This window comes from Muntiacus reevesi, chromosome 1 (assembly GCF_963930625.1).
Source record: "Muntiacus reevesi chromosome 1, mMunRee1.1, whole genome shotgun sequence".
Taxonomy (NCBI): Eukaryota; Metazoa; Chordata; class Mammalia; order Artiodactyla; family Cervidae; genus Muntiacus; species Muntiacus reevesi.
This window is the reverse complement of record NC_089249.1, coordinates 132,683,875-132,696,428: the sequence shown is the minus strand read 5'-3', so window position 1 is coordinate 132,696,428 and position 12,554 is coordinate 132,683,875. Positions and strand designations below refer to the sequence as shown.

The window sequence follows — 12,554 nt, the reverse complement described above, 5'->3', positions numbered from 1 at the left end:
AGTGAAAGAGGAGAGTGAAAAAGTTGGCTTAAAACTCAACATTCAGAAAACTATGATCTTGGCATCTGGTCCCATCACTTGATGTCAAATAAATAGGGAAACAGTGGAAACAGTGACCGACTTTATTTTTGGATCTCCAAAATAACTGCAGGTGGTGATAGCAGCCATGATTTTAAAGATACTTGTTCCTTGAAAGAAAAGTATAACCAAACTAGACAGCATATTAAAAAGCAGAGACATTATTTTGCCAACAAAGGTTCACCTAGTCAAAGTTATGTTTTTTCCAGTAGTCATGTATGCATGTGAGTGTTGGACTATAAAGAAAACTGAGTGCCAAAGAATTAGTGCTTTTGAACTGTGGTGTTGGAGAAGACTCTTGCAAGTCACTTGGACAGCAAGTAGGTCAAACCAGTCCATCTTAAATGAAATCAGTCATGAATATTTGGATATTTTTTGGAAGGACTGATACTGATGTTGAAAGTCCAATATGTTAGCCTCCTATTGAAGAACTGACTGATTGGAAAAGACCCTGATGCTGGAAAAGATTGAAGGCGGGAGGAAAAGGGGACAACAGAGGGTGAGATTGGTGGATGGCATCACTGACTCAATGACCATGAGTTTCGGTAAACTCCGGGAGCTGGTGATGGACAGGTAGTTCTGGCATGCTGCAGTTCATGGGGTCATAAAGAGTCAGGCATGACTGAGCAACTGAACTGAACTGAACTAGTTATGTCCTTGGGCAAATTACTTACTTTCTTTATTGTAATTATAACAGTATCTACTGACAATTTTGTAGGCATTACATGAGTTAATACAAGCAATGCTTTTAGAACAATGCCTGGGATATACAAAGAATTTTAAATATAGCTTACTGCTATTATTGAGAAAACTGCAGCCAACCTTCTATCAGTAGCTATAATTGTGAGTTACATAAAAATCTTAAACGTCCTGAAAAGGAAGTGTTGAGACACCCATGACCAAAGGTGATCAGAGACTTGAACAGTAAAGTTCCCATGTCTTTATTCAGCTGTATTTCTTTGAGAGAAATGAAACCCAAAATTCTAATGCTGTGGCATTTCAATAAATTTTGCTTCTCACAATTTAGGTTATTAAGGTAGGGGTTATAATTAGGGGGACAGAAGACAGAATAAGGGAATTACTACCAAAATTCACACTGCTGAATATACAGCTGTCACTATACTGTTTAACTGTCTATTCAAAAAAAATTCAAAGAAGGATCTGAATAGTATTCATTTTCAATTTATCCTATTCCACCTCTCTCTTCTCAAAGAATAAATCTTGAGGCTTACATTTCCATATGTGTAGTTCATTAAATCACCAATTTTAATTTTTTTAAAACATTACGAAAATAGTCTTCCCAACGCCACTAGTAGAAAAGCAGATAATTTGTTTTATTTTAATTGATGTAGTCTTTTAAAAGACCTTTTATTAAAATGTTTCTCACAAACTGAGGAGAAACTTTTATACCAGTAAGAGAAAAATCCTTACAACAAAACTGAAAAAAAAAAAAGAGAGAGAGAGAGAATTTGGCAATGTAACTGTGATAAACTCCAAAGTTCCTGGTTTCCAATTCTTTTCAAGTATACTCTAAAGTAGTACTCAATGCTTTCAGAAAGAATACCAGATCCAGTCATTCCTAAAATGATACATAACAGGATTAACACTGCTCCTTTAACTTCTGTGTGCACACATGTACACTAACATAGCTCAAACATAATTCTTCCTTTTCATATAAACAGAGATTAAGATTAAATATTATATACGACACCATTTTTTTAAACAAGATAACTAGTACCAAAGAAAGCAGAAAACACAAGTTAGTAATTAAAAAATCAGTAATCCCTTTTTTAACTTCAAAGAGCTTCAAACAATATTTTAAAGATTTTTATATATAAGCTAACATATAGCCTATTTTTCTTTTATGAGCAAAATGTACAAACAGTACCTTTAGTTATACCCCTGCAAATAGGGCATTTCCTTAGAGAAGGGGCACATTCCCAGCATACTACCAGATGACCACAAGGAATGAATACAATAGAAACTTCTTTGCCCATACACACTTTACATGTTCTTTCTTCTTGCAGCCTTCTCAACTGTTCTTCCAGTGACAGAGCTGAAACATCTGTTGGAATATACTTCATATTCTTTTCCACAAAAATGTTCTTATATAATGTAGGGTCAATTTCTTTAAGACAGTTTTTGAAGATGTTGGAGGCACATCTTCAAAACAGTATCAATCAGTTCTCTTGCTTGTAAAGGTATCTATGTTTTTTGCTTAGTAATATCATGATCCTGTTTATTAATTACATTGGCTTTTAAAAGCTTATCCAGGATAGGAAGCACACACATCAACCATTGAGAGAGCCATTCTGTTTCTCCGAAGTAATGGCAAATCATCTGATGCTGTTTCTTCAGTTTGTCTTTCATTTTGTCTTTGTTTGTCTCTTCCTCTTTTTCTTCTCTTTTTTCATCTTCAGCAATAAGAAGTGCTAACACAGTATCATTAACTGTTTTGTAACTTTCTCCAGTTGTTAGGATTTTACTCTGAACTGTCCTCTTTACCAGTCTTCTACTAAAGCCTATTTCCAAGTCAGTTTTAACCACAGTTAAATTCATCATGACTACATCATTTGAAGAACGTTTTCCAGGTCCAAAATAAATAATTGGTGGAACAGCATTTTCATCTCCAGGAGTATCTGAAGTTGACAACAGCTGTTCAAGAAGATAAGGATATCTAGCTTGAATCTCATCAACAAACTCCTGCCCTTTCGTGCGTATCAAGAACTCACACCTTGGAAATCACTTGGAGTGTTCTACCCATGGGTCATCTCCAGATTCCCAACATCTTAAGCCACCATCACAACAAAAGTACTTGACATCATCATTGCGACCTACATAATAGAAACCAGCATTTGCAAGCTGCTCAGGCTGAACTGGTACAGTAGATGGCCAGCACATAAATGTTCTCAGTCAAGCTGCATGTGTCTGCATGCTCAAATTCGAAATGCTGAACCTCAGCATTTCCAGAGAATTTCCAAAAGTGGACAGTTGGGGGAAAGTCTCCAGTGCTCTAGCATAGCATCATTCTTTGGTTCTCAGCTATTTAGCATCTCACCACAGGCAAAGCAGGCTACCCTGTCTCCAGGTCCTATGTAATAAAAGCCAGCTCTTGCTAATTCTGATGGTGACATAAAGGTTAATGGCCACATTTGGTTAAATAAGAAATCTCGCCCCTTCATTACTCATGGCATAACTGTAGGAGTCAGTCCTCAATGGGGAAAAGTCTTCAACTGCTCTAGAAGAAATAGAGTTTGGTGAAAGGTTGGAATAAGAACCACTGGATAAGCTACTATGTTCCAAAGTGGCTGATAATGAATAAGTAAAACTGTTTCTCATTGAAGAAGAAGCATTTTTAGAAGTGAATTCCAGATTAGTAACAGAAACTAGATTTTGAATAAAGCTACAGCTAGGATACAGTTGTTTATGCTTCTCAATAGGATTGTCTCCTTGTTTCCAGTTATCCAGCATCAGGCCACAACAGAAGCATTTGACCTTGTTATTCACACGAGTGTAATAAAAACCAGCATGAGCAAGACTCCTTTCTGAGACAGGAACACCAGTGGGGAAAGCTGAATATGTAGACATTCGGTAGAGTTCACATGAAGAGTCATATGTCACTTTTTGTTTGTTGCCAATTGTCCAATTTGACGAGATTGTGCTATTTTCCATCACACTATAAATTTTTCGATACGAGGGATCCGGGACAAATCTTTGGAAGGTAGTTTTGTACATAAGTGATTTTACTTTTGACAGCTAAAATCCTTTACATGAAATTCTTCTTCTGCCCACAGAATTGTGACATGAATAATATCATTCATACTACAGCAGGCTTCCCTGGCTCAAATATTAGAGAATCTGCAGCAATGTGGGAGACCCGAGTTTGACCCCTGGGTCAGGAAATCCCCCTGGAGAAGGGAACGCTGACTCACTCCAGCATTATTCTTGGAGAATTCCATGGACAGGGGAGCCTGGTGAGCTACAGTCCATGGGGTCACAGAGAGTTGGACACGACTGAGCGACTAACACACACACACATGCTATAGTAATGCTTAAGCAAGGTGATCCTGGAATCTATAGTACTAGCTCTTATTGATATTTTTACAGTTAGATAATTACACAGAGATGTGAACATATGTCAATCAACATGTCAACTGTAAATGTTAGTTTAGTTATCAAGAATCAACTCTATTACCTAATATCTTTAAATAGGTCAGAATTATATAAATTTTATATTTTTCCAAAATAAATGCACCAAATCTCCACAAAGGTACCATTTGTCAATTGAGAATTTTTCATCTTTATTACAAAAGCAATGCTCAAGTCTGAAACAAGTAAAATTATAGTATGGAATATACACTTAAACTGTTAACTCCTTTAGTTTATATTCATGTTAGTCAATATATCATTTTATTCAGGGTTTTTTTTTTTCAGTTTTTTAAAGAGACCTAATGATCACAGTTTTTAATGTATTCTAAAATGCCTGTAAATGAAAATTCGTATAGAGAATTAGCTTCTGATTTCAAAGACATTCTCCCAAATAAGAAAATCTGCTCCAAAATGTAATGCAAATTACATTTCTAAATTCCACATTTTTCTAAGACATTCTGCTTTTATCAAAAAGCAGATTTTGTACAATGAATTGTACATTGTGTAATTTTTTCTAGTCATTCCCTTTAAGAAGTTAGTAAAATGAACAATCAATTCACATGATCTTTACACAATTGCTCAGTACATTAGAATATATAGTATAGATAATCACTAGTTCAGTGGGAGTTCTTTGATTGCAGAGGACTTAACTGTTTAAGTAACCACACTGAGTAGGACACATGGCAGATTTCACTGCTGGAAATATCACATGAATCATTTGATACCACACGAATCAAACTAATTCTAGCAAAGCAAGCAGTCCAAAGTTCAAATTAAAAGTTAAAATCTGCTCTTTAAGAATAGAATTACCTATATCCCTTGCAAATTCTCTTTAGCTTAATGATACATCTGATTTCAAAAATTACTTATAACTAATACCTAACTTCCAAAAACTTATAGTGCTGATTGGTACAAATAACACTTATGAAACTATCTATATAACTTTGTTTCTAACAACTGATTTGCTGGTATAAGGTAATCCCAGATATGTTTCGAATGTATTTCACAAGTCCTTTAATATAGAAATCAATTATGGTGTTCTTCATTACAAACAAAAATATAGACTTGTTGAATTAATATAAACAAAGAAAAAATGCCCTTTAGCTAGTCCTTGAATTTCATATTTCTTTCTAAAATATTTCCCTTAGCTATTCACTCTCCATCATTTTGTCTTACAAATCCAAAGAAGTGAATTGGCCTTATTCATTATTTCTCTAATTTGTCAAAGTTAATTTGAATTCTAACCTCATGGTATCCAAGATTCCATCAACTGTGTCCAACTTCCTGCTGTCCAAAACTTAATAATCAGTCTCTTGTTTTAATCTCCCAAGTATTGTGAAATAATACTGATCCTGGAACTACATTCTGTCTTTTAAAATTCAATATAACTTTGTGCTGAACATTAGGTTGTTAGTAAGTATACAACATTAAACTATTTTAATAAGATGCTCACTTTGCTAACAATTATTAGTATTTCTAAAAGTTTTTTGTTGTAATCTCTAATGGTCATAGTACGAGGCTTCCCTGATACCTCAGTTGGTAAAGAATCCGCCTGCAATGCGGGAGACCTGGGTTTGATCCCTGGGTTGGGAAGGTCCCTCTGGAGAAGAGAAAGGCTAGCCACTCCAGTATTCTGGCCTGGAGAATTCCATGGACTGTATTATAGTCCATAGGGTCGCAGAGTTGGATATGACTAAGTGACTTTCACTTTCACTAATGGTCATGGTATAATTCCAAAGGTGACTAAGAGGGTTTATATCAGAGATACAAACTCTGTCCAGAATAACAAAGTAAGTTTATGATTAACAAATGCATGAAACTTGTTGTCTAGAGAAGCAACAAAGGAGAACAGAACAAAGAGTTAGACTGTCACTGTATCTATATCAATTACATATCTCTTCCTTAAACAAACTCTTGAAGACTGCCCTGCCAGCAATTCCCATAGCTTCTTTTCACATTTCCCTTTCTATCTTTCTTTCCTTTTGTGAAATGATTTTTCTTTCCCTTTAATATCTACTAAAATATTGACTCCACTGTAAATTCTTTTTGATCAAGAGAAAAAGTTATGATTCAGGATTGCTTGGATGTGAGTCCCTGCTATACTATTTAAGATCTGCAACAAGTAAATAACCTCATTTTGCTTCTCGTCCCTCTCCTTTAGCATGAGGATAATCATAGTACCTATCTCAGGATTGTTTGGAAGATTACATGAGCTACCATAGGAAAAGAACTTACAAATATAGCAAGTGCCACTTGAGAGTTTGCAATTATTATTCTGTTTACAATTATTGATGTTATGTGAGAGCTTGTTCACCTTGACAGAATTTATCATGTTTCTTCCAAATTACTTCATATCTATTTCAGAATATACAACATTGTAATAACTTTTGTTTTTAATTTGTGTGGTTCCCATGTACTATGAACAACCAGAGATCAGGAGTCAGGTTACATGAATCATATGATCTTCTGGACATAGATGGTTGTTAATTAACTTTTAGGAAGAATGGGAACTAAAAGGAAAGAAGGAATAAATAAAGTAGAGCTTTGTAAGGGAAGTAAGGTCTTGGTCTTGCTTTATAGCATAAGTTTGGTAAAGTCCTCATATGATTCACTAATACACAGACTCCCTCAAACAGAGTCAGAAGGAATCTAGTAATTAACACTGGTTGTAAACTGCCTGCATCTGGATCATATGGAAGATGGACATTTTAAAAACTACAAACAAGACATGCTCACAAGATCTCTTAGAGTGGCCTTAGAGTTTACATTTTAACAAGTTTCAAGGAATTCCAATGCACAGTCAGGCACATAAACCATGTCCATGGTGGTGGTGGTAGTTTAGTCACTATGTCGTGTCCGACTTTGGTGACCCCATGGACTCTAGTCCGCCAGGCTCCTCTGTCCTGGGATTTCCCAGACAAAAGTACTAGAGTGGGTAGCCATTTCCTTTTCTGGGGGATCTTGCTGACCCAGGGATTGAACACATGTCTCCTGCATTTGTGCCAACAGAGCCACCGGGGAAGCCTGAGCCATGTCTATGCTACATTTTAATCCATTCAAGTAAGGATAGTTGGCTTTCTTGGAGAAAAGGTGACAGAGAAAAGTCTCTTTAGAGAGCTCTGTTATCAACTATTACCATGGTCCTAACTGTGTCATAGCCCGGCCTTGAAAAACAATGTCCATAAACACATGTGCTGGGATAGACTTTGAAGTAATACTTTTTCCTCTCAAAGTAACAGAAAATAATTTCAATTGTGTTTTTTTGTGGTTGTTGTTATTGTTGCTTTAACTTTTATCAATTTTTTTGGTATATATGAAAGGATAAATAATATACAGTCCATTCTGTGGAGGTGGACAGGACAGAATCAAGGAGAAAGGAGATAACTAAACACTACAGACTATTATTCATCCTTATATACCTATGAATAGCATCCTGTTACCACACAGGTATGAAGTTATCTAATCTCCTCAGAGTCTGTTTTTTGTACCCTCTAAGAAAACAACAGATGGACATGAGGCATCTGAAAGGCAGGAAGATCAAAGTGAACTAAAAGGTGTGCACAGTAATGTCTTGAAAAATAGCCAGCTGGCTATACAGCCAGCTTCTCATTTCTCAATCCAGATAGTTACAAAGTAAAGATATCTTTGTCACACATTGGTTTTAACCAAATTTTAGTAAGCATTTGTAATCTGACTACAAACAGAATAATGTAGGCAATTCTGAGGTATAGAGAAATGTAATGTAACTTCCATCCTTAAGGAATTAAAAATCTACAAAGAGATACTGACACATACTTGAGTATATATCAAGATGCAGTCCCTGTTAAAAGTAAAATATAAAAATTGAGATAGTTTTCAGGAGGGAATAGCAATCTGTTATGGCAGCTTTGAGCAGGAAAATTTTTACAAAGGAAATTGTGTTTCTTTCTGGCCTAGAAGAATTTGAGGACTTCCCTGGCAGTCCAGAGTTTAAGAGGCCATACTTCTACTGCAAGTTTCGATCCCTGGTAAGGGAACTAAGATTCTGCATGCCTCTCAGTGCAGCCTAAAAGAGAGAGAGAGAGAGAGGGAGAATGCATTGAATATGAAGAGAATAGAGAAAGGATAGAAGGAGAAAGGTATCACTATAGATTTCAACAGAAAACTGAGCTAAGGCACAGAAATGGGAACATGTAGCCATTTGGGGGGTATATCAACATATACTGTGGTAGAATATTGAGTGTCTGTGAAGGCTGGTATGTTTTTGAAGACACAATGGGAGGGTAGCAAGGAGATAGCAAAATACAATCAGATTTGTAAGAGTATTTTTTAAAACTTATGAAGTATTAACCATGAATAAAATAGAACTATTTTTTTATTTTTAGGAAGAAGGAACAAAAAAGCAGTGAGATCTGAAGGTGAGAAGTATGGTACTTTGCATAGCAAAGAGAATTACGTTTTGATAATAGAAAATAAAAAAATGAGAGAGGTGAATAAGGTTGACTTCTGACAAGTCCCCTATTAACTTCATTGATAAGATGAAGCCACTGTAGGTTCTGTGCACAAAGTAACATGATTGATTATGTGTTGAGACCACTAAGAACTGGTAATAATCTTAAGCAAAACATATTTATGAAGGTTAATCTTTTAAAGTGACATTATGGAGATCTAAAAAACCAAATGTGAAGACTTTGAACTAAGCACAATTTTAAAATACCTATGCTAATATCTAGTCCAAAATTCAAAAGGATCAATGATTGGTTATCCTTTGTGTATTCAGTCATACACGTAATTGTATTTTATCATTTCAATATTAATCCTGATTATGGAATACTTCTCTCTGAGAAGGTGCTGTTTATGCTATATCAGGAATGAGAGTGCAAAAGGGTATTAACAAGTTTATCTTTGGGTTCTCTTTCCACTGAGATCCTCGGAAGTCTGATCAAGTCACTTTCAGTTTTCCTGGGCATTTTCTAATACGAGAAGATTCCTTTTTCTAATATTTCAGAATACAATTTTAGTTTACATGTACAAAATAATCTACAGAGCTTTCTGTTATGAAGAAAGAGCTATTAAGACTCAAGTGAACTATGTTCTATGCAGTTAAGGATTCTAACCCAGGGTTAAATTATACAGTTCTAATTCTAGTTTCAGTTTGATCAGGAGAGTAAAAAAATGCTTTCTATACTATGCTAATTTTTCTAATAAAACAAACATTCCTGGCTTTAATTAGAAAATGCAAAATTTCAACGTTTAATATTCATATTTTCATTATTATTTAATGCATCATCTTACATAAATTTTTCTAGTGTTTTCACAAATTATGAAGGTTAAAATTCGGGATGATCATAACAACATACAAATTCATCTGAGTCCTATGCCACACTAGTAACGAAAGTATTTTTGAATAAAAGAACCACTGGTATCATGCTTGTGTGCTGTCATGTCTGCCTCTTTGCGACTCCATGGACTATAGGCCACCAGGCTGCTCTGTCCATGGAATTTTCCAGGCGAGAATAATTAAGTGGGTTACCATTTCCTACTCCAATAAAAGACATACAGGATTGTTTTTAAAAAGTCATAACACACACTTTTTCACAGATAAGACTCACATATGAAAACCAAAGTAAATTTCAAAATTGTAAAAACTATTTAAAATAAGTGTGATTTTTATAGTTTGCTATGGGAGTCAAGGTTCCTCTAAATACTGAGCTGCTCTATTACATGTGATGATTTGTTTACAGGTGTAGTGATCTGATGAGGACTCTTAAACCAGAGAATTTAAAATCAGTATCAATTAGGTATAAATCAGACTAAAACTGCTGGTTTGTATATATTAAGAATATTATAAAATGGAAGGCATTGTTACTCAGTTTCCAATTATTAAAAGTATGAAAGACAACTGTCTATAACTTTCTCATGCTAAACCCTTTCTTTCCAGAGAATTTTATTAGGGAAACTGAGTGATGTAGAGAAATTTGTAAGACCAAGAGATGTATGTTCTCCTTTTGGTTTTGCTATACATTAGCCACACGGACTTAGGCAAGTTATATATCAATAATACGTATGTGTAGTGAAGTCAATAACTTCCTTATGTGGTGTTGCTCTAAGCAATAAATGAGATAATTTAGTAAAGTTCCAGTACACAGTAAGTACTCAATAACTGTTCTCCTTACTTCCTTCTCTCCACCTTGAAGACTGTGTTGCATTTTTTGTTTCCTACATAAAATTAGTTATTTGTTATTTAAATATCTACAAATCTGCTGTTCAGGTGCTAAATCGTGCCTGACTCTTTGTGACCCCATGGACTGCAGCACCCCAGGCCTCACTGTCCCTCACAATCTCTCTGAGTTTGCCCAAGTTCATGTCCATTGAGTTAGTGATGCCATCCAACCATCTCATCCTCTACTGCCCTCTTCTCCTTTTGCCTTCCATCCTTCCCAGTACCAGGGTCTTTTCTAATGAACTGGCTGTTTACATCAGGTGGACAAAGTATTATACAAATCTACAGCTGGTTAATTTCCATCAGGTACTATGACAAAGGTCAAATCATTAGCTTTACTTTGCAACCCATTCAGTAAGGTCCCTATAAGGAATCCCTCATAACTTCTTCCTTCCTTCATCGTACAGCATCCATATCTTTGGTACTGTGGTAAATGTTAACAGTACTAAGAAGGATAGCATATGGTTCCTGCCCTTAAGAATCTCAGCTTCTAGCAGGAGAGACAGACATGCAAACAATTAAAATACACTTAAATAAGTGATCACTAAAATGCATGCAAAGTTTAAACCATCTTTTAATTTTACAGTGTACTCTTTAAACCATGCAAAATATCCATATCTAATTGATTCAGTAAATATTTGCTTATTACCTGTTATGTGCTAGGCTGATGGAATTTTTAAAAAATATTCTCTATAAGGACATAACATTCAGGGACCACAGTGAAAGTCGAGCTATATGTGACTCAGGAAGGTCAGTATGGTGTTCCTATGAGACACTGGTGTCACCTTCCATTTGTCACTGGAGATGCAGCAATGTGACTTAGGATAAAGACTTCTGCATTTAATCGGGAATAATGACTCATGGGCATCAGGGTTTCTTCCTTCATACAGGCTTCAAAAATAGCCTCATTGTGGTACAAGTCAGTAAGGTACTTGTCTTCCCCAAACTTACACAAAATGCAAAGAGTGAATAAGAGAAATATAAAGTACTGAAATTGGATAGGATAAAACCTGTGGAGCAGAAGCACTACCCTGTGTACTTCACATCACAGAGCCTAGCGATCATTTCAGATTGAATTATAGGAAAAAAGGCATTTCGCAGTAAGATATCTACCCTAAAAGGTTTGCGTTACATTCAAAACCACTGTGAGAAATCTTACTTCACATGGTCTTTCAGATCTAGGAAACGGCTTTTCCAAAAAGATTATCTTATTTCTCAACTAAGAAAAAAGGCAAAGAAAAAGTGAAAGATGACAATGTCAGCCAATCATTCTTTTGTATGGAAACTCAATTCTGACATGAGAAGAATGTATTCCTAATCTTCGTTCCTTTTCCAAGACCAACAAAATTTTATCCCAAGCATTTTAAGTTGCTTCAGTCGTGTCCGACTCTTTGAGACCATATGCATCATAGGCTTCCAGGCTCCTCTGCCCATGGGATTGGCCAGGCAAGAATACTGGAGTGGGTTCTGTGCCCTCCTCCAGAGGATCTTCCCGCTCAAGGATTGAACTTGTGTCTCTTATGTGTCTTTCATTGACAAGCGCGTTCTTTACTTCTAGCACCACCTGGGAAGCCCATCCCAAAGTACAACAAACTGCAAATGAAAGCAATCAACCCTCTGCACTCAGGAAAATCAGATATTATTCTTATCTGCTTATTTTCTCTGTACCTTTTTGTTTGTTTAGCTTGAGCTTAGAGAAAGTGAAAGTGAGTGAAGTCGCTCAGTTGTGTCTGACTCTTTGCGATCCTGTGGACTGTAGCCTACCAGGCTCCTCTGTCCATGGGATTTTCCAGGCCAGAATACTGGAGTGGGTTGCCATTTCCTTCTCCAGGGGATCTTCCTGACCCAGGGATCAAACCTGGGTCTCCCGCATTGCAGGGAGACGCTTTACCCTCTGAACTACCAGGGAAGCCCAAAGCTTTAGAAATAAACAATCTTTTAAGTTTTCAACATTTATCGACCACTTTCTTTTTATTTTACTTACGTTGATCACATAAATTTCTATTGCTTTGAATGGCCAAAAACTGCTCTGAAACCAGAATTTGCAAAGGCAATCTGAAGAAAAGCAATGAAATTTCATTCCACAGAAATGCAAAGTTCCTCAAATAATAAACATATATTAAAG

General features: G+C 35.9%; 1 protein-coding gene and 1 pseudogene across 1 annotated transcript in view; both read right to left on the bottom strand.

Annotated features, from left to right (window-relative positions):
• Positions 1 to 12,554, bottom strand: part of NEGR1 (neuronal growth regulator 1) — a 965,094-nt gene that overhangs the window by 912,280 nt on the left and 40,260 nt on the right. The window lies entirely within an intron of this gene.
• Positions 1,941 to 3,813, bottom strand: LOC136163762 (baculoviral IAP repeat-containing protein 2 pseudogene; annotated as a pseudogene).